Below are 24,945 nucleotides of genomic sequence, written 5' to 3'. Positions count from 1 at the left end.
AATCCTCTTAGCAGTACAGTACACCTGCCATTTCCATCATGCAGCAGGAGCAACTCTACAGCAAGCAGTAAATCTGTCAGTGGGCCCTAGCACTGAAAGGCACTAGTGGAGTCATACCCGGCCATTCTGAAGTGAGCGTAAGAGTGCTTTTCTTTTCCCCTGAATTGGCATCCATGCTACACTCAGCAAATTAATTCTGTCTTCCTTTACTTCTTTGTCCAACTATTTTCCTTTTAACTCAGGATGACCAACTTTTTAAAAATCAGATTTTAAAAGACAGACAGCAATGTCTTTGGGCCTATGCCCACTACAGAGATGGACATCTCACATTCAATCACTTTTTTTATTGATTAGTTTTTCTCTGAAACTAAGTACATTAAGCCAGGTACAGACATTACATTTTTACCAGTATAAGTGATTGGAAATTAATCTATACCCATAACAGAACAGAAGTTCATCACACACAGACTGGTTTAAAAATGGTGGAACCAGTTCACTACCAACCTAAACTACACCGCTTACAGAAAACTGTGCAACTTAGATCAATTCCAACTTGGGCTTTTTGAATGTCTGTACCTAGCCTCCATGATCACTTAATAGTCATGTACAAGAGTTCTGTTTCTTGTCAGTTAAAAAGCAATGCACCGATAGCCCACTGAGTCCATACCCAGTCAGGGGCAGTATACATTCAGGACTGATCATATCTTCAGTAGGTTATTTCCCTCCAGCTGGAGAAGATCCAGTTATCATGACACTTTCATCATTTACTGTAAAGGTAAAACAAAAAGAAGAGTAAAGACAGTTTAGGAAAAAACAGCTCTTAAGTTATTGGGCAGTAAATCACAAAGGATATGTCACTTATGTACCTAATATTATGGCCCAAAGCTAAAAATTGAAGGCCAGAATGACCCACAAATTGCCAACATTCCAACATCCGTATTGGAGTGCTGCATTATAATAAGCTCACTTACTAATAAATAACTATAAAGTTATTATATATACCAATTAAATATATTTACAGATGCCCTGAAGGAGCTCTTTTATGGACCTATCTACAATAAATGTATCTAATCTCTTTCTGAACCTCTCCACAGAAGTTCCTCCACAACACCATGTGGCAATATGCTCTTAATGTTAGGGTCTTGTTACATGATAACTTTAGGCAGCTTCTGGAGCTCTTAATCCCTGCACTGGCTGCACATTATTCAGCTTAATGAGACACTACTCCAGGGCAGAATTATCTCTAATCCACCTAATTTGCTCCTGGTCCACTGATTTGTGGCCACAGCTTTTCCACCCAAGTTCAAGTTCTCTAGCGTCCCAAGAGGAAGTGGCCCCTCCTGGATCAGGGCAAGTAGGGACAATGGGGTACACTGGAGTCAGGTCCAGCACTTCACCCCCCCTGGGCACATCTGGCAGGGAGAGCACAACAGCCCCAGAGTGCCTGGTGACTGCAGTGCCTCCCAATTTCACACACATACACGCACACACACACACGGCTACAAGTTCTGAACCAGGCTGGTCTGAGTACCAGCAGGGGGTGACGCAGCTGCCAGGCACTCTGGGGCTGCAGTACTTGCTCTGCCTGGCGGGAGCAGCAAACCTGTCCTTCCCCATGGGTGGGCAAAATATGGCCCACGGGCTGGATCTGGCCCACCAAGAGATTTCGTCTGGCCCATTCCTTTAGTCCTGCCCAGCCCAGATGCAGGGGGCAGCTTGGACCATGATATGTGCAGCCAGTCCTGCTGCCCCCAGTCATGTAGTGGGGCTGAGATGGTGTGGCAGCTGGATTTGCTTCCCAGCAGCCCAGTGGTGGCAGCTCCTTCTGGCTGCTGCTGCTGTCTGACCCAGACCCACTACCCAGGCATCCCAGCGAGTCCACCCTGCATCCACCACCAGGGACGGGACCCACACAGGCAGACTGCACGGCTGGGTGGATGGGATGGGGCCACGGGTAGGCAAAGAGTGGTGTTTGGGAGCGGGACAGATGGGCGAGGCCAGGGAGGGTGGGGAGTGACAGCACAGGGCTGGAGCTAGGACAGAGCCACAGTCTGCTGCCCAGATGTTCCTGCAATGGGTATGGGTTTCATAAACAGGGGCATGTCCCTACCTGCAGAACCAGCACCCACCACAGGGGCATGCGGGCAGTGAATCATGGCTCTGCCCCCAGCCCTACACGGTCACGGCCCCACGATCCCAGTGCTGGCCCTGCCTGTCCATCCCACTACTGGATGCCACTCCTGCCTGCTCATGTTCCCATTCCAGCTGCGCAGCCAAGCACAGAGCAGAGCCACTTAGATTTGGTGAGCTGTTGTGCAGGGCAGGGTGGGGGGCTCAGAAGAAGGCTGCTGACCCAGCCTACAACAGCTCACCAAAACTCCATGTGTGGCCCATGGGCCCAAATAATTGTCCACCCCTTCCCCAGATCTTAGTCCTGTCCCTGCTCATGAAGCCTCTAGTGGCAAGTTACAGCTGTACAGGTAAGGAGCAGTCAGAGCCGGTTTTTGCCTTAACTTGTGGCTGCTGAACAACACTGAACCAGTCAACAGTTGTTTGGCATCCCATGTAAGGTCTGACCAGGCTCTAAATTATGTGTATTAAAAAAAAAAAAGTACTCATTTTCATTTGTTTTAAACCTGTTATTATACATATTATTTGGTACCCCTAGCTTTTATATTATGAGACACAGTGAAAATACTTCTCTATTCAATTTTCTCACACTATGCATCATCTTATAGATTTCTGGCATACCCCATCCCCCTGTCTCAGTTGTTCCTTTCCTAAGCTGAAGAGTCCTATTTTTTCTTATATGGAGCCATTCCATAGTTCTGATGATCTTTGCCCTTCTCTATACCTTTTCTAGTTGTTATTTCCATTAAGACTCCTTTACACAGTTGGACCCTAAAGTGATCATAAATCCAGTTTACTCTCATTTTAATGTCCTTTGACATTTTAAGAATGGGGTGAAGGGGCCTTAATATAATGGGGAAATCAGATATATAAATTTAGTACTTTGGTAACATTCCACACTGATGGACAGATGTTAGCTACAGAAAAGCACAGGAAGCAACTCTGCAAGCTTCCCCACAAAGTTTCATCAGTGTGGCTCAGTATTGACTGGTGGGACAACCCTAAGTGTGACAGGATGGTTTGGTCTCTGTGGTCTCTTCAGTTTTTAATCAGAGCTCCAGACAAAATCTCATATAGTAGTCGTGTTTTTATTGATGTGGCTACCTGTTCTTCATCATTTTAAATTAGAAATGTTCCCACTGTTAGTACATAGACACTGAGAAGTTTTCATATAATGGAAATATATATATAAAGCCTGAATCGATAAATTCCTGGTAAATGTGGGCTAATATAGGAGTTGAGTTATATAGCTAGGTCTATGATGAACATTTGATAATGCTAGCCACTGTGAGGGGAATGAGAAGAAACTGTAGTAAGAACATTTTATCATACTTAACAAATGTTTGTATTTCTTTGTAAAGTGTAATCCTAAGTAAAATCCTTCTGTCAGTATTTATTATTTACATAAATTTTATATAAACACTAATCTTAATAGCTTGTTACATTTATGGAAACATTACAAAGACTCCCTGGATAGAATCACATCTAGACTTTCCTTATAAACTCGATTTTTCTTTACTGTTCCACACTGTGGCTAGAGGAAGTTATTTGTCTGGAAAGGTTTATGCCTGAAACAAGTTAGGAGAAGACTTTTATTCCTGAGAAATAACTATGAGATAATAATCTTAAATATGGCATTAATCCAAAATTAGCTGTGTTTTAAATTCTGCAACAGTGTCTCATTATTCTTCAATTACAGAAAATGTTAACAACTCACTTTTCATGAAGTTTTAGAGATTTTTACAAAGTGACTGAAAATATTTGGACTGTTTACTATTGAGAAGAAATTAATATGGAAGAATAAGATAAGAATATGGAAAACAGTTGACAACATAAATGAGGTAGCTCCAGGCTGTCCAGCTGGCAGCCCATGAATGTTTAATATGTAGTGACCCAGTCCCAATCAGTCTAGCTGCAATAGCAGCCAGAGCCTCTCTTCTCCAACTGTCTCTTCCCGTCTTTGTCGAAGGGGTCAGGGCAGAGTGGCAGTTCAGGGAGCCAAGAGTGAGTATGGGGTCACACCTGGGGAGGGGGCACATCAGGGCAGCATGTAGACAGGATTGCACCTGCACAGGTGCATGTTGCAGTAGAGGGGGATTGCACTCATGCACCTTCATAATGTAGTGGTGCAAAAGGGGAGGAGGGCAGGTACCTGGTGCAGTGGTGGTGAGGAACATCCTCACAGTGCACCTAGTGTAACTCACACAGTATACATCCCACACTGGTGAGGCCCAAGGGCCTTAGAAGGTGGACAGCCCTGAGGTAGGTGAAGCTATTGTTCTCTTGTACTGGTAGAACAATGGGACATTCTGGGTACATCTGCATGAGCAATTAATGCAAAGCGATAAACTCTGGAGTACTTTGAGCCAGAGTAAACTACTCCCAGGTGGGAGCACCTGGGCAGCAGCAATTTGAACAAGGGAAACAGGCCCAGGCTTGCAGGAGGTACGGGGGGTCCACCTCAGACTCCAGATGGTGGTGTCAGGCAGTGGAGGGCTGGCTGGAGTACGAGAATATAGAACCAGAGGAGTCATGTGACTAGGTGGCAGCCAGGAGTCTGGCCCCTGCCAGCCATTGTCCGCACATCTGTTTCAGTGCAGTAAAGTAGTCCACCCTAAGATTGTACAGTTCCCAACAGTACTATCCTATGGTGGAGTTAATTAGCTTATCGCATCCTAATATCAGTGTATGTGGAGACACTGACAATTTACTGTGGAGCTAATTAGTCAACTCCTCAGTAAAGCGCGTGTAGATAGAAAAGAAGCAACTTTAGAAGTAATACAAAGAAATACTTTTTTTTTTAAATTGCATTGTTAAAGTTGTTAGAAGCAAGGCAGTGCACAAGAGAAAAGTGATCCTGATTCTCTGGGTCAAGAGTCAGTTACCTACAGTCTGCAATTCACTCTGTAGACCTGGGATTACAGCAACATTCAACAGAGGGCCAATTCAATGGCATTCAGTAGTGAGGAACTCCCTAGCCAGGGGTGCCATGTGGCAGCAGGGTGAATAGGTGGCAGCTGGGTCACAGGCCGCAATGTACCTTAGAACAAGCTTTATTAACATGGCCTGTCGTTGCTCAAAAGTTGCTGATCCTGCTGCAGGGACAAATTGATCCAAAAAGGAACAAGACGGCACTGGGCTGACAGCCAGAGGTGAGAAGGATACACTGTGTAACCTCTCCTGTGTTCATACTTCTTGCATTGCAATTGTGGGAAATAGGCCTTTACATGATTCTGACTTGCACCCAAAACTGATAAGAGAAGGCTAGATTTGGGCATCTCTTAGCAGCCCTCCACACAGAAATAAAAATCACACTACAACAGTGGAAGCTCACTTCTAGGGAAACAGGTTGGGCCCAGCAATAATATGAACTAATGAGATAAAATATTATTTTTCTTAAAAAACCCTCGCTCATGCTAATAATTGCATACATATTTCATTCATAAAGCTGCATCTTAATCAAACAGTAATGTGCATCCTCTTTGAAAAGCCTCTTCAGTTTGCTTTGAAGTGCCAGACTGTAACCAGAAGAGCCCTTCTGTCTTTCTTGATCTAATTGCATCTGCTACCATCCAAAACTGACTGTCAGTCTCTCTTTGCTTTCTATATCTTTAAGATGAATATCCTATCAATTTTTTTGCTGTTAGATGAGGCAAAGAAATGTCAGCTGTGTCAAACTTCCATATAAACAGTGATTCCTGAAGATAGGACTTTTGAAAAGCAACCACAAAGATAATCTCCCCTTTATTGACTTCATTCATATTGAAATCTGTGATCAGAGTCAAAGTCTTAATCTTCACCAATGAAGCTCACTTCACAGCTGCTGAGCTAAACTTAGAGCATGTCCCTGTGAGAAAGCAAAGCCCCTCTGATTGGATTATAGGGCAAAGAAAGGGAATGTCAAGTTACTCCTTTAGGCAGCCAGGACTCTCACAAGGAAGCTCAAATAACAAAAGGCAAGGAATCTGACCTAGCAAAAGCATGGCAGGCTCCAGCAGACTTCAATGCCTGCTGCAGCAGTTACAATGAGGTCACTCTTGCCACACTGTATGGGGTGACTTCTCAATTTGTACTAAATCCTCTTTTTCCTCAACAGAAGGCAGACAGGGCTAGGTGCTAATGTGAGGTCTTCATATCCTCTCCCTGAGGAAAACCAATCAGTAGCCCAGAAAGACAAATCAAAGCATTTGATAAGGCCCCCTGGTAACTTTTATCATCACTTGAAATGCTACCAAACACAGGGTCCAGTTTACAACATTTCTTATTAACGTTATGAGAAATACTGTACAGAGAAACCTCCTTTTCTCAAAACTCTTTATTTTCAGAGGCCCAGTGAAAGAGCTTCTGGTTTGAATTTTAACTATATAACATCGTAACTTCTTCAGTGTGTGACATTTACAGACCCTTCACGTGTCAAAAGGTTTTTTTATCCATGCTTCCAGTTCAGCCTTCTCCCTGAAAATCAAGCAGTGTTCTCTCTGGCTCAGACATTTTCACCACCCAGAAAACAGGATTCTGATCCATTCTCTTCCAAGTTCTGGAGTGTTTGGATCCCTGAGGGACCTTGGCCCATCTCTTATCACACATCATGAAGAACAGGAGATGAGGACTTCACCAGCATTGTTGCTGAAGATGTTTAAAGCAGAAAAAGAATCTAGAGTCCCCTTCTGTAGCAGTATTGGCCCTGCAGAATGACAGAAAATTAGGGTTGGAACAGACTTTAGGAGGTTGTCTAGTCCAACCCCCTGCTCAAAGCATGATCATCCCCAGCTAGAGCATTTCAGCCAATCAACTAGATCAGGGGTGGGCAAAATGCGGCCTGCAAGCTGGATGTAGCTCGCCAAGCCATTCTATCTGGCCTGTGAGGCCCCTAAAAAATTTAGAAAATTAATATTTATCTGCCCCCGGCTGCCTGTCATGGCCCTCGATGGCCCTTGATGGCTTGCCAAAACTCAGTAAACCCAAAATAATTGCCCTTCCCTGAACTAAATCATCCCAGCCAAAACTAGATCATCCTATCCACAACTAGATCATCCCAGCCAAGGGATGTTCCAGACATTACACTTATCAATCTAGCTCGGGTTGGACAAAAAATTGTGGGCCTGTTCTAACTTAGTTCATCTGTGAAAGTGAATTAAGTTATACTTGAAATGGATTAGCCCAATCCAATGAATTATGTTCAGAGCACAGTCCCAAGGCTGGGAAATCCCATCTGCTTTTTCCAAACTTGGGGCTGCACTCTTGCTAGCACCCCACCCTGACTGGGGTATTTTTAGCCCCAACCCTTCCATCCCCTATATAGACACCGCCGCTAGGGAGTCACCAACAGTGACTCTGCAGACCCACCAAACTCCCTGTAGCCCTACTAGGTACCCCTATACCTCCCACCCCTTCCCCCATCCAAACGTACTTAAATCAAGTTCCCTGTGTGACTCCCAGTACAGGCATACCTCGGAGATATTGCAGGTTCGGTTCCAGACCACCGCAATAAAGCGAATATCACAATAAAGCGAGTCACACGAATTTTTTGGTTTCCCAGTGCATATAAAAGTTATGTTTACACTATACTATAGTCTATTAAGTGTGCAATAGGATTATGTCTAAAAAAAATGTACATACCTTAATTAAAAAATACTTTATTGCTAAAAAATGCGAAGTGAGCAAATGCTGTTGGAAAAATGGCGCTGATAGACTTGCTCGACGCAGGTTTGCCACAAACCTTCACTTTGTAAAAAACGCAATATCTGCAAAGTGCAATAAAGCAAAGTGCAATAAAATGAGGTAGCCTGTACTGACAAATGTGTGTACAAGCTAAACTTGATCTACAATTACGCAGCTTAAAGTAAGCTGCATGATTGTAGATTGAGTACCACAGACATGTGCACGTACACTAAGAGCCCTGTCATTTTGGTAGATAACTTAATGGATATGAATCCAAAATATGAAAATCAAGGTTCATTCAGGGCTTTTTACAATAAGAAAGTGTCATTTCTGCAAAGTTGTTTTTTCTGAGTTTAAACACGTTAAAAATATATTGGGCAAGCAAAGTAAGAGTGCCTGAAATACTACAATCCATATCAAGATTGATTTAGAGGTAGGACTAAATCAAATGCCTGATACAGTTGTACCTGAATGCTGTGAATTTCAAAAGCCAGTTCCCCTGTGGCTTGAGTCTATTTGCATTTCATAATGCACAAGGTAGCTGCAGGCACCCAACATTAGTGATTAACAACTGTTAAGGATTGTTCCAAACTAAACCTTGGATCCAAAAAAAAGTCTACAGCTCTAAACCCCATCTCTAAACTTCATACTTCTGGCTCACCTGTACAAAATGAGCTATATTGGCAGAAACAAACAATATTCTGTTTTTTGAATTATGTGAACTGAAACATTTGAAGGACCATAACCTCAGCCCCTTTCCAGTGGCTATAGTCTCTTAATTAGCCCCCCTACATGGAGGAATCTTCATAGAATCATAGAATCAATGAGTCGGAAGGAACCTAAACAGATTCGAGTCCGACCCCCTGCCATGGGCAGGAAGAAGCACTGGGGGTGGCAGGGGTCATAAGACCCCAACCAGGTGCCTGTCCAGTCGATTTCCAGGGATACAGAATCACCATAGTAAATTCTACACGGGTCCTCTCAATACAAGCATTGGAGTCAAGTCTGGGGAATAAATCAGCATGGCCATGATGCCCTGAAAATCCTGGTTGCCAGAATGTTCTTAATAGGCAGGAACTGCTATAGGTCACTCTGTGTTCAGCCAGGGATTGGCCGAGCACTGAGCGGTTTCAGTAGTCAGTGATTTAAAGCCATCCTTCCTCCCTCTCATCTTTTATCAAACATAAATCAACCACTAGCAGGATATGGCCCTCAGTTTTAAGAACTGTTCCTTTTAAATTCAGTACCACTAGGGTAATGATACTGGGAAACATTTTTAGCATATTCTATTACAGTGCATCGAGTTTGCAAAATACATTGGCCCCAGCAGCTCAACCTCTGGACGCTGTAGCTGTTGCTGCAGAGATGGAGATGTATTTAGTGATATGTCTGTCAACTCCCTGGTGCTCTTTTTACAAGAGAGACACGGACCCAGTGTTTATTTTCAAATAACATTTTTGCTAAGGCTCAAGGAAGATGGATGAACTGAAACCAACTTTGATTTGGAGCTAATGGCCCAAATCAATCACTACAGGGGGCCACTGCATTACCTCAGGTAGGGGCATAAGTTGATGGTGTTTTGGCAACATACAAGCTGACAGCCTTATATTTGCTGATATGTTTACTTCACCCATAAACAAACCTTTAACAAATTACCTAGTTGATGGCTGCATTATCAGTTTATGTTTATTAGTACAACATATGAGCCATTCATTTCAGAGAATCACTGAAAAAAATGCTTCAGCCCTGAGTGATTATGATATAATTTAAAGAGAGGGCAAGTGTATGAGGCAGGGAGACAAGAGGACAGAAGGTTTTAGCCTGGTAAGCCTAAATGTGTACTTTTGCCTTTTACAAAGCAGCAGTGTTGGCTGTCATACAAAAACGAATAACAGCTTTACATAGTACTCTAGGGATTGCCCTAACATGATCCAGCTTGATTAAGGGTGTGAATTCAGGGTACTGATATAGTATGATTGTTGAAATTAACCCAGAAGAACATGTTCATTGCTCTTTGTGCAAAGATCCAGCATTGTCTCCCTTAAGAACAAGCAAGACAGGTCAAGAGAAGCTTAATTAACATGGAATTAGCACAAGTCAATTTTGGTTTTATATATCGTCTTGCCCTTTGTGGCCTTAGGGCATCTGGCAGTTGAAGGAGATCATGCTAATATAAGTGTATTGATCAAACAGATTATTGGTTAAAGCCATTTTTTATGCAGTCTTTCTGGAATTCCTCTTCTGTTACCTTACAACATATTGGACCCTACCAAGAAGAAAAGACCAAGAGGTTTCTGTAGTATTGTCAAAGCCCAGATCTGGGCTTCATATGTATCTCAGCTCTTCAACAGGAAGTCTGTGGATTAACTGTGGCTAACACCTGAGCCTCAAGCAGTGGACTTCTTTCCTTCCTAGTTCTTTATCACAACCAGTCATCTATCTCTTCTGCATTTATGGATCTAATATTAAATACATCTCATTCATATACCAGCTCCAAGAATAATTAGTCTTCTTTAATGGCATTATGTTTTTAAATTGATATTTATGGGAAAACGGGCTTTCCTTCTAATTGACCCAGGCCCCCTCTACACATGCAAGTAAAGGTGCAATGGGATCTAATGCATGATCCATACAGTCATGCCTTCTTGCCATGCTACATGTGCATGGCAAGCGGCCCTGGGCTCCTCCTGTAGCGGCAAAAAGAAAGCTCCCACAGCTGGGAGCCCCACATACCCCCAAGGCTGGAAGACAACTGCGACTGTGATATCATAGTCCTGAGGGCTTCACACTCCCCTGGGCTGAGAGATTGCAGCCTTACCATGCAGCTGCTAGGACCCAGCTAGATCCCAGCACCAGGAGACACGCTACAGGACTCTGGGTCTCAGCAGTTTTGGGGTGCCACCAGGATGCAAAGTTGGGAGCTGCTAGAGATGAGAGTCCTCTCAGTTGTGGGACTCCCCAGGCTGGCTGGGCATGGGGCACCTCTGCAGCTGGGATCCATGTCAGTTGATGGGGATACCCTGCTACACAAGCAAATTAAAGTTTGGCAGCAACCATCTATAAAGTTAGTACACATTTTTGAGGTCTAACTTTATAGCTGGTTGGAACTTTTTATGGTGTGATAAGTACTTTGCACATGTAGCTGGTCTCCAGGTAATTCTGCAGTTAACCATTGCGTGATACTTGAAATGTGTAGAGGGGCCTGAATGCTTTACTCTAAAATATCATTTTGCCACTGTATTTAAGTTCTTGTTGGCCAAAGTTAGTGTTCACTGAGAACTTATGTCTCATTACTTACCTATGTTACATGACAGGGATTCAGCAAAGATCACTCTGTTCTCTTTATTTTGAGAATGATACCCATTCCACAATTACGTATCTGAGTGAGTGGTCTTATTTCTAAAGGTACTGTGCCCTTTCAGCTCCTACTGGCTTTATGAGATCTAACTGGTTGCTACTTCACAGTGAGAGGAATCTATCCCATGACAAGGTGTATTCTGCAGTTGTGAATGTATATGGTAACAAAAAGACAGCATAGCACCATCCATTGCCATGGTGGAAATGGTAGACATAGGTTAATGAACTTCATGGCTATGTATGGAAGTTTGCTCATAGTTGTTGCATGTGTCCACCAATTTGGAATGAATACAAACAGCATTAGCCTACAAATGCCTGGCTACCCTCAGGACACGGTGTCCCTCAGGATGTGCACATTTCCTTGTGGGGGGTGGGCAACTTTTATTTTAGTTTTGTGATAAACCTTTTAATGAAATGGATAGTATAAGTGCTATAAACACAACATCAGTTCAGCCCAGAATTCAAGACTCAGGATTCACAAAATCATTATTATTTATTTATTCATGAGTCTACTAGAGACTGAATGCCTCCCCCCCCCACCACTCAATCCAGAGAAATCCCTACAGAGATGATATGCCTCTTGCCAAAAACTTTTCAGAGCCCATGCAGGCTCTATGACCTTCCCCTGTTTGGACTTTAGGCCCACATAGGGGTTTGTGAAACGTCTGCATTCCATTTTGGTTTCAGATTCAGCGTTTCAGAAGAACAGTGATTCATTTTGGTGTTTTGGATCGCTGTCCCATTTCATTTCAGCCAAAATTGTTTCGGAGCTGTTGTGGAATTTTGACAGTGTTTTGGTGTTTTGGCCATAGGCTATAATGGGAAATCACAAAACTGTCTATAACTTTGTCATTTCTTGCCTGATTTAGATGAAACTTGCAGGGATGCTAGCCCATTCTGAAGCCATGAAGCCTGCCATGTTTCAAGGAGATAGGTGCATCATTTTCTGGGAAACTACACCTCAAACTGTTCAAAGGAAAAGCATATCACCTGCCAGCAGCAGCAGCATGCTGTCATCCCACATCCAGATCTGGGGGCCCCTGCCCCCTAGGAGGAGTCTGGCACAGCCCTGCAGCCCTTCGGGGGGACACAGGCCCCCAGATCTGCATGCAGGATGGCTGCAGGCTGCCACTGCTGGCTGGGGCCAGCACCAGCACTGGGTTCTTCCTGGTGCTTGGCACAGGCGGTGCCGAGCCAACTCGGGTGCTGGTGCTTGTGCTGGTGCTGGTGCCAGCCAGCAGTGGCAGCCTGCTGTCATCCACATGCTCTGCAACTGGTGAGTGCAGAGTTTAAAAAAAAAAAAAAAAAGGCAAAAAAGCCCCATACTTGCTGGTTCTAGCAGCAGCAACTAGGGCCTCTGAGGGATCATGGCAGAGCCCCCCTACATAGTGTGGGGCAGTGGGGAGCAGCAGGTATTGCTTCCCATCCTGCCTGGCACCCATGTGGCAGTTGCCCCATGGCACGGGTGCAGCGTGGCTCAGCAGGGAGCCTCATGCTGTCTGGGAGCTGGGGTGGCTCATAGTTTCATAGATATAGGGTCAGAAGGGACCTTGTAGAACTTCTAGCCTGACCCCCTGCCTGGGCAGGAGAGAAAACTGGGCTCAAATGACCCCAGCTAGGTAATCATCAAGCCTCCTCTTAAGGACCCCCAAGGTAGGAACCAGCACTACTTCCCTTGGAAGTTAGTTCCAGATCCTAGCCACCCTGACTGTGAAGTAGGGCCTTCTAATGTCTAGTCTGAACCTACTCTCTAACAACTTATGGCTGTTATTCCTTGTTACTCTGGGAGGCACTCAGGGGAACAAGTTCTCTCTCATTCCCCACTGGTCCCCACTAGTGAGTTTATAGACAGCCACCAGGTCCCCTCTCAGCCTTCTCTTGTGAAGTCTGAACAGGTTAAGTTCCCGTAGCCTCTCTTCATAGGGTCTGCCCTGCTGTGCCCAGATCATGCGAGTGGCCCTCCTCTGGACCCTCTCCATGTTGTCCACATCCCTCCTGAACTGCGGTGCCCAGGACTGGATGCAGCACTCCAACTGCGGCCTGACCAGTGTTGCATAGAGGGGGAGGATCACCTCCTTGGCCCTGCTTTTGATGCATCTGTGGATGCAGGACAAGGTATGGTTAGCCCTACTGACCATGTTCTCGCATTGGTGGCACATGTTCATCTTGGAATCGATAATGACTCCAAGATCTCTTTCCGCCACTGTGCTTTCGAGAAGGGAGTTCCCCAGCCTATAGGCATGCTGCTGGTTCTTACTGCCCAAGTGCAGCATCCTGCACTTGTCAGTATTGAATCCCATCCTATTCCCATTTGCCCACCCCTGTTAACCTGTCCAGATCCAGCTGTATCCTGTCCCTCCCTTCTGGCGTGCCCACCTCACCCCAAATCTTGGTGTCATCTGTGAATTTAAACATGGTGTTTTTCACCCCCCTCATCCAAGTCGCTAATAAAGAAATTGAACGGTGCGGGCCCGAGGACCGAGCCCTGGGTGACCCCACTGCCTGTTTCCCTCCAGGTTGAATATGACCCAACCACCACCACTCTCTGGGTGCAGCCCCTCAGCCAATTTGCGACCCATCTGACTGTAGGTATCAATGCCACAGTTGCCTAGCTTTTTAATGAGGATGGGGTGGGAGACAGTGTCAAAAGCCTTCCTGAAGTCCAGAAAGACTACATCCACTGTGACACCTGCCTCCAATGATTTGGTGACCTGATCATAGAAGGCAACCAGGTTGGTCTGACAGGACCTGCCCTGAATGAAACCATGCTTGTTGCCCCTGAGCATCATCCCCGCAGCTGGCCTTTCACAGATGTGCTCCTTGATAATCTTCTCAAAGAGCTTCCCCAGGATCGGAGTAAGACTAACAGGACTATAGTTCCCTGGGTCCTCCCTCTTCCCTTTTTTGAAAATGGGGACCACATTGGCCCTCGTCCATTTGTCCAGCACCGGGCCAGAGTTTCACAAGTGCTTGTAAAGCCATGCCAGGGGCCCCACAATAACCCCTGCCAATTCCCTCATCACTCTGGGGTGGAGAGCATCTGGACCCGCTGATTTGAACATGTCCAGCCCCTCCAGAACTTCTCTAAGTCAGTCCTTTCTGACCCTAGGCCTAGCGGAGTCTCTCCTGAGTCCATCCTGAATCTCAGAAGGGGAGTCCCAGTCCCTGCACAAAAAAATGGAGGCAAAGAATTTGTTAAAAAGGTCTGCTTTTTCCTCTGGTGCAACCACCAGATTGCCCAGCGTATCCTGCAGGGGCCCCACATTACCCGGTGGCTTCTTCATACTCCCTATGTATTTAAAAAAGGACTTTTTGTTGTCCTTGATCCTTGATACTAGCCCTAGTGATGTCAGCAGTCAGCCGGAGCTCCCAGTTCGATTCCTCAGCTCTCTGATCACTCCCCCACCTCTACCTGGGAGGTGCGGGCCCCTGGATCTGCATGGGGTTTCAGCAGGCTGCTGCTGCCAGCTGGGGAAATAGCCTAGAGCTGCCATCATCACCAGCTGGCAGCAGCAGCAGCCTGCTGTCATTCTGTATCATCCGGGGGGCCCATGCCCCCTTGGAGGAGACCTGAACATTCACCAGCCCCGGCTTGATTTCCCAGCTCCCTGTTCGATTCCCCAGCCCTGGGGTTGGAAGGGACCACAGGGAAAGATTTTTGTCACTGGCCAGCTACAGATGTCAATATCAGAGCAGTCTCCCTCCCCAAAATGTTTCGGAAGGCCCATTTCATTTTGGAGCCCTGCATTTCATTTCAGATTCGGTGTTTCAACCATTGAAACATCCAAATCCGAAACAAAATTAAATGAAACGACCACCAAAAGTTCACACAACCCTTGGCCCGCAGAAGCCTCACAAGGTCTGGAGCAGGAAAAGCACATGTTGCATAGGTTGTTGTCCTCTTTCTTCGAGTGTTATGGACACCAGGTGTCATGTGTGTTGTGAACCAGATAGCACAGTCCTTCTCTGTTTATTTGACTTCCTGCACAGTTTTTCTTGAGCAGGGGTTTCCTGGACTCTCTAGCTGTCACTCTCTCACTGCTTTTTACATAAAGGTGTTAACATTATAAGAAATAAACTAACTTACTTTACAATAAGTCCAGACATAACAATGAATTCAGCATCTAAATCGCTTCCTTGTCTGTGTTCTGTGCATATAAAATGCATGGTCACTAGCTGAGAGCAATAAAAACCTGTATTAGAAAATTAAAAAGCTACCACCCATTAGATTCCGCCTCATTCTTCCAACCTTTGCTGAGTTGTTCTAGGTTTGTAAATTGGGAATCTGCTCATCTTACACTACAGCAGTAGCATTCATCTATGGCTGTGCTCTGAATAGCTGTCAACAGTACTTAAAGCAAAAGAGGAAAAAATGAAGTCTCATTGAAGGAGCAGTTAATTATGAAGCTCCAGATGAAGCTAATATCTAAAAACAATCAATTCTTGGTGTAAATTCTGGCAGAGCCAACTCCCAGATGGGCATGGCAGTGTTCTGCAAAGTTATATAGTTTTTTACTAGCACCCACTTCATGATGTGCATGATCATTAATGACACTCTCATAAACACTCAACATTGTAATGATCATTCCCCTACAATTAACTCTAGTGATTTTCTCAGGGATAATAGCAAACCATATATTCCTGTTTACACCCCTTTTGTTCAGGTATTTGCTGTTGTTGCTGATGTTTAAATGCAGTATGACTTGATTATCTTATACTAGAGCCGTGCAAACTAAATATTCTGAAAATAGAGGGGCAGGGAAAACAAAAGAATAGCAATGCTTAGTATGAATTTGGTTAACTTAGCTGTAAGACAGGAACAGAGATATAATTATCGGTATGGGGCCCATCAGGATCCTGTTTTATATCATAATACGTTTTCATTCATTTTCAGAAAGCATGGCTTGTTTTCACGTTAATTTTTTTCTTTCCTCCAAAGGGATTCTATGAATTATACCAAATAGATGAATGTGTTGACCTTCAACCCAAAGAAACCTGAGGCTGAATTACAGCTGTGCAAGGCTTGAGAAGTTTGAATTTTAGCTCTTGGTTAAAAGCTGTGCTGCAAAGCTTAGATGCCTGAACTTGACCTTCTAAGGAAACAGCAAAATTAGCACAAGCTTTTCCCGTGCTACTTGTGTAGTCTTCAGCAATAAAAATAGAGTAATGCTAACCATTGCCTTTCAAGAGCATACACAGAAAGGATAGATCTAATTGTGTAAAGAAACCAAATCTTTGCTCTTCTCAAAAGCAAAGTGTCCACTGAACTCACTGAATGAACTAGGGCCAAGGTTATTTTTTAAAAGACACTAAAAGTAAGTCATGTCTTTGCATATGATATCTACACAGTTAAAGTAGTTTTGGGGGTCTGCATTCAGCAACTGGGAACGTATGGAGGGACCTCTGTCCCCATGCTGAGACCCAGTGAAGTGAACAATGACTTTAATTAGCGAATGTTTGGAAAAGGCTTTGAAGACATAAGAGGCAAGATTTTAACTTACTTTCTGTACCATTGAGCTGAAAAGGGTAGTTAGCTGTGTCAGGCAGAAGACAAGGTAGATTTGTATTTTATATACAAACTAAATCAGAGAAGCATAAGCTGAAACTTACTTCATTAGATGCGTACTCCCAAATCAAGATGTCTGGTCTGGGGAATCACAAGTGACTCTTTCCCTGCTGCTCCCCTTCCATCCAGGAACAGGAAGAATAGAGCAGATGCTGCTCACCACACCTTCCCCAGACCAGGATCTCCTCATCTGGGCCTTCAACCTGTAGACTGCTCCCTCTCCCAAAAACATTTCTAGCAGTGTCAATTTCTGAGAAAATAAATTTCTCAAAAATTTCCACAGCCAAAAATGAAAACCTGTATATATCCAAGGAGCCTCCCATCCTCAATACACTTGGGTCCATTCGTTTCACTTTTTGGTACTCAATGGGTGTGTCTACATGAGATGCTAAATGCACAGTAGACTAATTACACTGCACATTGGCACATCATGGCAAAACTCATGCTATTGCACTAATAAGCAGTATAATTAGTCTACTGTGCATTAGTGTCACGTAAAAGGCAAGTGCTGGTGCTACTGCACAGTAGTGCCAGTTACTGAGTATTTAGTTAGTATCTGTAATTACAGATACTAAACTTAATGCACAGTAACCACGGTGCATTAATGCATGTGTAGATGTGCCCAATATTGCTCAAGCAGTAGATGAAGTTTCACAGAACAAATGATTTACAAAAATATTGCTTAAAAGCACTTCCTAGTACGAGAGTGTGTAGTAGCGTGCTACACAGATTAATTGATTCAGTGTAAATATACCATCAGTATAAAATAAACCAGCTTGCTTAAAACAGCAAGGCAGCCTTTAGAGTTCCAGTAATGTCACAGACATGTATTATCTGTCACAATCACAGTTTGTTTTAGAGGCACTACAAACTTTCTTTGTCTGTAGGATAACTAAGGTTAGGAGGGCACCAGCCCTGGGCACAATCTTAGGCAGGGCACAAAAAGTAGCAGCTGGTGCTACTGGCCCAGCTGCTGCTGCTGCTATTGCCCCATATACCACCACTACCCAGGCTGCAGAACTGCCCAGTTAATCTTTGAATGAGCTGTTTATTCATGATAATCCATCTGCATGGTTCAGTTAGAAGCCAGCTGTTCTTACACCAAAATTTGAAGTGCATTAGATATAAGCAATCTTACCCAGAAGAATCTTTAATCAAGTGCTATCACTTGACCTGGTGTTTCTCACAGGCATCAGAGTAAGTATCCATTATTATATTAATCTTGTGCCAAGGATCAAATTCATCATCTCATTCTTTTCATTGTTTTACCAGGAGGCATTTTCTATCATGAAGGCAATGTTTTGCTTTGCCACTCTCCTTTCTCTCTTTTTTTTTCCTTTCTCTCTTTCTGAATTGTGCAAACTTTACTTGGAGAATTGTAAGAATACTTAGGGAGCCAGATTTTCCACATGAAATTACAGGATTATAGTAGAACCCATGGAGGATCAGCCAAATGTTGGTAATGGGTTATAACAGCTTCTGCTTAGGTCACACATGCCCAGCCAAACTCAACAGGGCAAAAGGTACAATTTTTTAAGAGAGGAATTAACCCTTATAGCATTTTTCATAGAGACATAGTGAATTGCCCATACACCAGGACTGGTTTTCTTCTTAAAAGATTGGCTATGACCAGGGAAAAGCATGTAGACATTAGTGGGTGAGGCTTTGTGACATTCTGTACAATGCAGGTCAGATGAGAAGACTGCAGCGGTCCTAAACTCTAGGATAAGTTATAATTGCTTGCTACATGGAAATCTCAAATTAGTTCAGTGTCACCGATCTGCAAAAACAACTGGTAGGTTTTTTGAGAGTCTCGATCAGGGAAGTGGGCAAGAGGGGCACTAGCCTTGAGTGCCAGCTTAGGAGGGGTGCCAAAATTGTCTCCAGCTCCCACAGTCTGCTTCCTGGCAGCAAGAACAGGCCCACAGCATTGCTCTTTCCATGGCAGCAGCCGGTGCAGGGAACCCCTGCTACTGCTGCTTTAAGAGCAAGAGTTGGGGTGGGCAGAATACATGGTGGTAGCAGCAGCAGTAGTAGCAGGACAGTTTATGACTTCTGACCCTCCCCCCCCCCCCCGACACACACACACACATGCACTTGGCCCACAGGGTTTTCCCAAAATGCAAACTCTGCTTTTTATGCCACTGGTCTCCAAGAGAGTTTAATTGATGAATGGGATACCAGGATATAGTCGTTGGGTTCTATAGACAGTTTGTGATTACGCTGATGAACACACTACCAGGTTCTGTGAATAAAAGGAGGCTTTTCCTTCCATTGATGTTAGTTTGGCATCTTTCACAAGTACTAAGTTCACATATTCGGCACTAAAAGTCAGTTCTTGGTTAGATCTCCCCGCTTTGCACAAATCAGGGGATCCAAAAGAATTAGAATTTGGATATAATTGATCAGCTGAGAGTCATCTCACTGGGGGTGGGTATCTACCTTTGGCATAAAGCTACTTACACTAGCCATCTCTCCCTCCTCCCCTCTTGGTGCTGGGGTGGAGGGGCAGAAGTCTACTGTGCTCCATCCACCTTTGGTTGCTGTAACCCCACCGTAAGCTGGCACAGAGCAGCTCTCAGGATCAGAAACATGACGTGCTCCCTTGCACCATCTCTTGTTTGGGCTCATGTATTTGTGTATATGCTTGTACATTTGCATGTGTGCGTATGTATACATGTCTGTGTTTGTATATATGTGTGTGTGAATATATATGTGTGTGTATATATATATATAAATTCAACTGTGAATATTTCATATTTGCACAGTAACTCATTAATTTGTGTTTTGTATCAGTAAAACACTTAAATCATACAAAACCATGACCTAACTTTCTTTATTTTTTTAATCAGTTGCAGGTAAACTTTACATTTCATTTGGGAGAGGGACACCATTTATTTTGGCTTGGAAAAATTCATTTTTTCAAGCTTGAAAATGAAGCATTTTTTCGAGCTCTTGTCTAACAAATCCTCTTAAATGCTGCTGTAAATTGTGATCTAGATAGCTACAGTGACCTCTAGTGTTCTTCACTGGGACCTAGTCAAAAAGCCCATCTTGAATTCCTTTACATCCTTTTTTTGAAAAAAAAAAGGACACAAAAGTCAAGTGATTTTGACAATCATAAAAATAACTAAGGGAGCAGCAACAGCAGTCAGAGACTGCAAGCCAGCATACAAGTTTCTGCTGTACAGTTGTGCCAAATCACTTGCATTTGCTCCCCCTTCTAAACAATGAATTGGTATTCTTTAAAGTATTTTTCTCTCCGCCATCTCTAGTTTGTTCTCCCATGCTGAGAGAAAGAAAGGCTTTCAGATTAGCATACTAGTACAGTGCTAGACAGAGCAATCTAGTGCTTGAACTCATATGATTTCAAAAAAATGCAACTGCAGAATCCTTTAAAGAAATAATAAGTGATCTTTTTTAAGTCCCCCCAAATGGGTATGATCAACCCGTAAAGAAACAGAAGGCACAAATATCTGAAATATCTATAACAGATGCCTTCCACTACCTTTCGTTGCTATGTTGGTTGTCTTCATCATTCCTGTGAGTCAGATTCCAGCTCTGAGAAATCTGTATCAAATTTTCCAAAGCATGTAGGAAAATTCCTATATTTTTCAGCATAGCATCTTCATCTTATCAGCAGAGTTTGTTGCTAATGTGATATGAAAGCAAATCTATGGGTAATAAAAGTGAAATACTTTTTACTGAAATAAGATCCACTAATTAACCATAACAATTTCAGACCAGATGTCCCCCATTGCTTTTCTCTGGCTTGTTTCATGTACTGACCATGGCAGTAGTTGAAAGAATATTTGTAAATTCTACGTTACATTTCTCCAGGGGCAAATCCATTGTCTTAGCAACCTTCTTTCATTTTCATCCCATACCTATGTGCCTCTGATTAAAAAAAAATCAGGCATATAATTTACTGAATTGCTGTATATTATTACATATTATATTACCATTTGTAAACGTATTAATTAGATATGGACCTGAACTAAACTCCCTGGTACAAACAGCCCATTCACCCCCAAATACAGTCAGAATCTGAACCCAGACTCAAATTTCACACTTAGTTGCTACATTTCTATGTTGAATTGAATGGAAAAACAAACCGTATATTTTGAGTGTTTGAAATCCAGATCAGGCTCATAATTTGGCAGCTTAGTTCTGTCTCTGGTATTAATAGCTCTTCTTATATGACAAAAAAGCCAAAATTGCTAGAGGAATAACATATCCTTCAACCTCTTAGTGATAGAGGAAAAAGGAAGAATTAACAGTGCTCTCTAGAGGCACGAGTAAGTGTATATTGAATGGCTGTTGGATTCATTCTCACTGCCATCTGTTCTTTCAATCTTCTCTGTGAACATCTCAGATTGAAACAGCAGCAAGGCAATGCTGCAAGCTCTTTGAAATTGCCATTTTGCCTTACCTTTTTCATTATTTGAATGTTCCCAGAGTGATTTTCCATATGCATTTCTTCACTTGCATAATTTTTTTTCCTACTTTTTTTATCCTGGGGTTGTTTTTTGTTGGGGTTTTTGGGTTTTTGTTTTTTTGTGGGTTTTTTTGGGGGGCGGTTGTACCTCATCTTTTCCTGGTTCCGCACCAGATTAATGGAAATAAATCCATATATTATTTAATTGTGAGTAAAGATCTATAATATATTTGTGTTACAGCCGCAGGAACTAGTCTGATATTTTCTGTTGCATGAGGGTTATACCAAAAAGGTCAGTTCATTTATTTTCTTTCATTTCAATTCCTATATTTTCCCAACGTTAATATGGTAGGTTTTGACATGTCAGGTGTTCAGATATGTCAGATATCTTGTTTGAGAATACAGGGTGTGCTCTCTGGTACAACTCTGTACAAACTTACAAAATACAGATGCCAAAGCACCTTTGTAGGCATTGGGCGCATCTACACATGCAACTAACATGAAGCACTAAACTCTGGAAATTATCATGCCAGAGGTCATCATGCTCCTGGGTACTGTGTTTCCACATGCAGCCAGGACCACAGCACATTGAGCCATGTCAGAGCAGCTTCCTCTGGCAGGGGGCCTCAGGGGGCCCTGCCAATCCAGGGCTGCTCCCCCTGAGCTCAACATGCTGTGAAGGGCCTGGCTGGGGCACAAGCATGCTCCAGTGAAGGGCTCATGGACAGGCAGCCCCTGCACTGAAGTACCCTCGTGCCCCAGCCAGGCCTGTCAGACGTACATTGCTGTGGACTAAAGAACTCTGCAGCAGGATACTGCTTGTATTAACAGGTGCTTTTCTGCAGCAGAGTTAATTAGTTTACTCCATCCTAATACTACCACACATGTCAACTGTGATGTTTTACTGCAGAGCTAATTAGGCAGCTCTGCAGTAAACATCTCATGTAGATGCATCCACAGAATCTTAGCTGACAAAGACTAAAGTCCTCAACACATGAAAATAGGTGAGCCAGGTTGAAGATTGCTTCTGAAACTCTGGCCCATTTTGCCAAATCTTGCTATCCTATATACTTTCTTCAGCCCAAATGGAAAAGACTCTACCCTAACTTCCACTGTGAGCAACTCCAGTGGCACAAGTTTCCTTGACTGATTAGCCAGGCAAGTTATTGCAAAGTAAAAGAGGTAAGGGATTTACAGAGCAGGAGCTACTCTGCAGTAACTATTTGTGTACCCCTTCACTGACAGAATGGGATAAAATAATGTAGCTTTCAGAGTCAGAGCATGCATAAGGGAAGTTAGCATGGAATATTTGGTATGCTGTAAATCCTGGCCTTTGTTTGCCTTGAGGTAGCTTGTTTATGTGGCCAGGCCCTGACATGCATCTCCATTGACCTTGGGACACTTGGACAAGATGTAAATTGAAGCAGGATGTTCCCATTGACTTCAGTAGAGTTTCTTATAGTGTAGTACATACTTTTCCAGAGTCTTTTGAGATGCAGTATCTGGAACATGATGGGAGATCTTGGAGGAATGTCCACAAATTTTACTTCAGTCGTCTTCTAGTTTCTTAAAGAGATTTTCCTCATGTAGGGCTTATTTGGCACAGTACTTAAGCTAAGTGTTTAACTCGTCTTGAATTTTGTGGGACCATAGCACAAGTTACATGCTTTGCTGAATCAGGCCTGACAAAAGTTTTAGTTTTTCTTATTCAGCAACCCTATATACAGTAAGTGGGTTAATTGATTCATACTTGTTCCCAATACTTGAGGGTCTGGTACTTATACTTAGTGCCCAGCATTTTGGGGCCTCCAGGCATATTAAAAATACTAAAATGATGCTATGCAAACATACAATAAAAACATACATCCCAAGTAAGGTGAGAACCTCAGACCAGAAGAAAATATCACCACAATTCCACTATAGTAATAAAAGGGGGGTTACATCTTTTATTGGACCAGTTATATAGGTGGGAGAGATGTTAGACAAGCTTTTGACCACAGAAGGCCCTTCTTCAGGTTTGAGAAGGAAGGAAGTGAAGCCTAAACTAAATACTAGATTCAAAAATTTTTTGCATGTTTTTACATATGGAGTGAAAAAACATTATTTAATCTGGTATTTAGCTTAGGCTACACTTACTTTTTACCCAGACCTAAAGAAGGGCACTCTGTGCCTGAAAGCTTGTCTAACATCTCCCCCAGCTGTACAGATGCTCCAGTAAAATATAGCACCAAAACCTCCCCTCCATTTGCTTCTCACAAGGTGGCTACAACAACATTTCAACCCTACTTCTATAGTTGTTTTCATCATCGGCGGTGTCGAACTCTCACAGTCAAGGATGATCACTCCTACAGGTTAAGTAAAGGGTTGTAAATGAGGCCATTGCTGGCTAAGAAGGCTGATCCTAGAGCCACAGACTGGCAGATGCCACAAGTTGTGGTTAAAGTGGGGGTCAGACCATGGATTTCTCAGTGTTTCCTTTCCTTTCATTACTGTCATTTTTCTGCCTCTAAGGAAAGACTGTTTTCCTCAAAGTAAGATGTACATCCTCTCACAAGGCATCACCATGTAGCCCTGTCTGAGGCTAGTTTTTCCCAATTTGTGATGTCAATGCCACACTTAATGTTCACCTTGAGAGTGTCCTTGAAAGGTTTTCTCTGGCCCCCATGTGTCCTTTGTACTTGGCTATGTTGAGAGCATAGCAGTTGTTTTGGTAAATGTGCATCAAGCATGTGCACACAGTGAGTACCCTGTCCACCACAACTGATGTTGAATAATCAATACTTCCATGCTGGTCATGTTAGCGTCAGTGAGGACACTGGCATTTGTGCAACAATGCTCCCACTTTATGCCAAGGATCTTCTGACAGTAGCACTGGTGATGGCATTCCAGCCTTTTTAGGTGGCCCCTGTAGGTCACCCAGGCTTCACAGCCATAGAGAAGGGCTGGGATTACCACAGCCTTATATAGTAGGAGCTTTGTTAGAGTCCTGATGTTGTGATCACTGAATATGATTCAGTCTTCGAAAGGCAGAACTGGCACATTGGATCCTATATTAGATCTCCTCATCAAAGTTGGCCTTCTTTGAGAGATGGCTGCTGAGGTATACAAAGTGTTCAACATTCTTCAGTTCCTGTCTATCAACGAGGATCTTTGCTGGGGGGAGTTGATTGGCCCAGAACAGGCTGGTGAAGCACCTTTGCTTTTCTGATGGTAAGGGTCAGTCCCAGTCACTGGTGTTTGAGAGAAGCTGTTAAGGGCAATTTCTAGGTCCTCCTCCGTATGTGCAGTAACAGCACAATCATCGGCATACTGAAGTTCCATGGTCAAGGCCTAAGTAACCCTGGTTTTGGCACAGAGGCAGGAGAGATGGAAAAGATTCCTTTGTATCCTGTATTCAATGCCAATGCCATATGGCAGATGGTCATGGATAAGCATCTTGATGACTGCAAGAAAGATGAAAAAGAAAATCAGTGCAGTTGCATAGCCCTGCTTGGTGCCAGTTCAAATGGCAAAGGACTCCATAGCAGAGCCACTGCGTAGGACGGATGCAGTCATCTGGTCATGAAGGAGTCTTAGGATGGTGATAAATTTCCCAAGGCAGCCAAACTTCACTAATATCTTCCATAGACCCTCATGGTTAATGGAGTCGAAGGCTTTGGTCAAATCAGTAAAGGCCATATAAAGTTTCTGGTGTTGTTCTCAGCATTTTTCCTGCAGGGCCACAAAAATCATGTCCATGGTGCCTCTTGATGAACTGAAGCTGCAATAAGACTCAGGAAGGATTTCCTTGGCA

The 24,945-nt window shown here is 43.5% G+C and overlaps 1 long non-coding RNA gene across 1 annotated transcript; it reads right to left on the bottom strand.

Annotated features, from left to right (window-relative positions):
- Nucleotides 1–623: 623 nt before the first annotated feature.
- LOC149870690 (uncharacterized) lies at nucleotides 624–20,956 on the bottom strand. Its single transcript, XR_016440486.1, has 3 exons — nucleotides 20,830–20,956; nucleotides 20,223–20,388; nucleotides 624–767 (listed from the first exon to the last, which is right to left on the bottom strand). It is a non-coding gene; the product is annotated as an uncharacterized LOC149870690 (long non-coding RNA).
- Nucleotides 20,957–24,945: the final 3,989 nt, after the last annotated feature.

The sequence above is a fragment of the Crocodylus siamensis genome, chromosome 2 (genome assembly GCF_052110815.1).
Source record: "Crocodylus siamensis isolate JL-2025a chromosome 2, ASM5211081v1, whole genome shotgun sequence".
NCBI classification, from domain to species: domain Eukaryota; kingdom Metazoa; phylum Chordata; order Crocodylia; family Crocodylidae; genus Crocodylus; species Crocodylus siamensis.
Note: the sequence above shows the minus strand (reverse complement) of the source record. Positions and strands in the feature narration are given on the sequence as shown.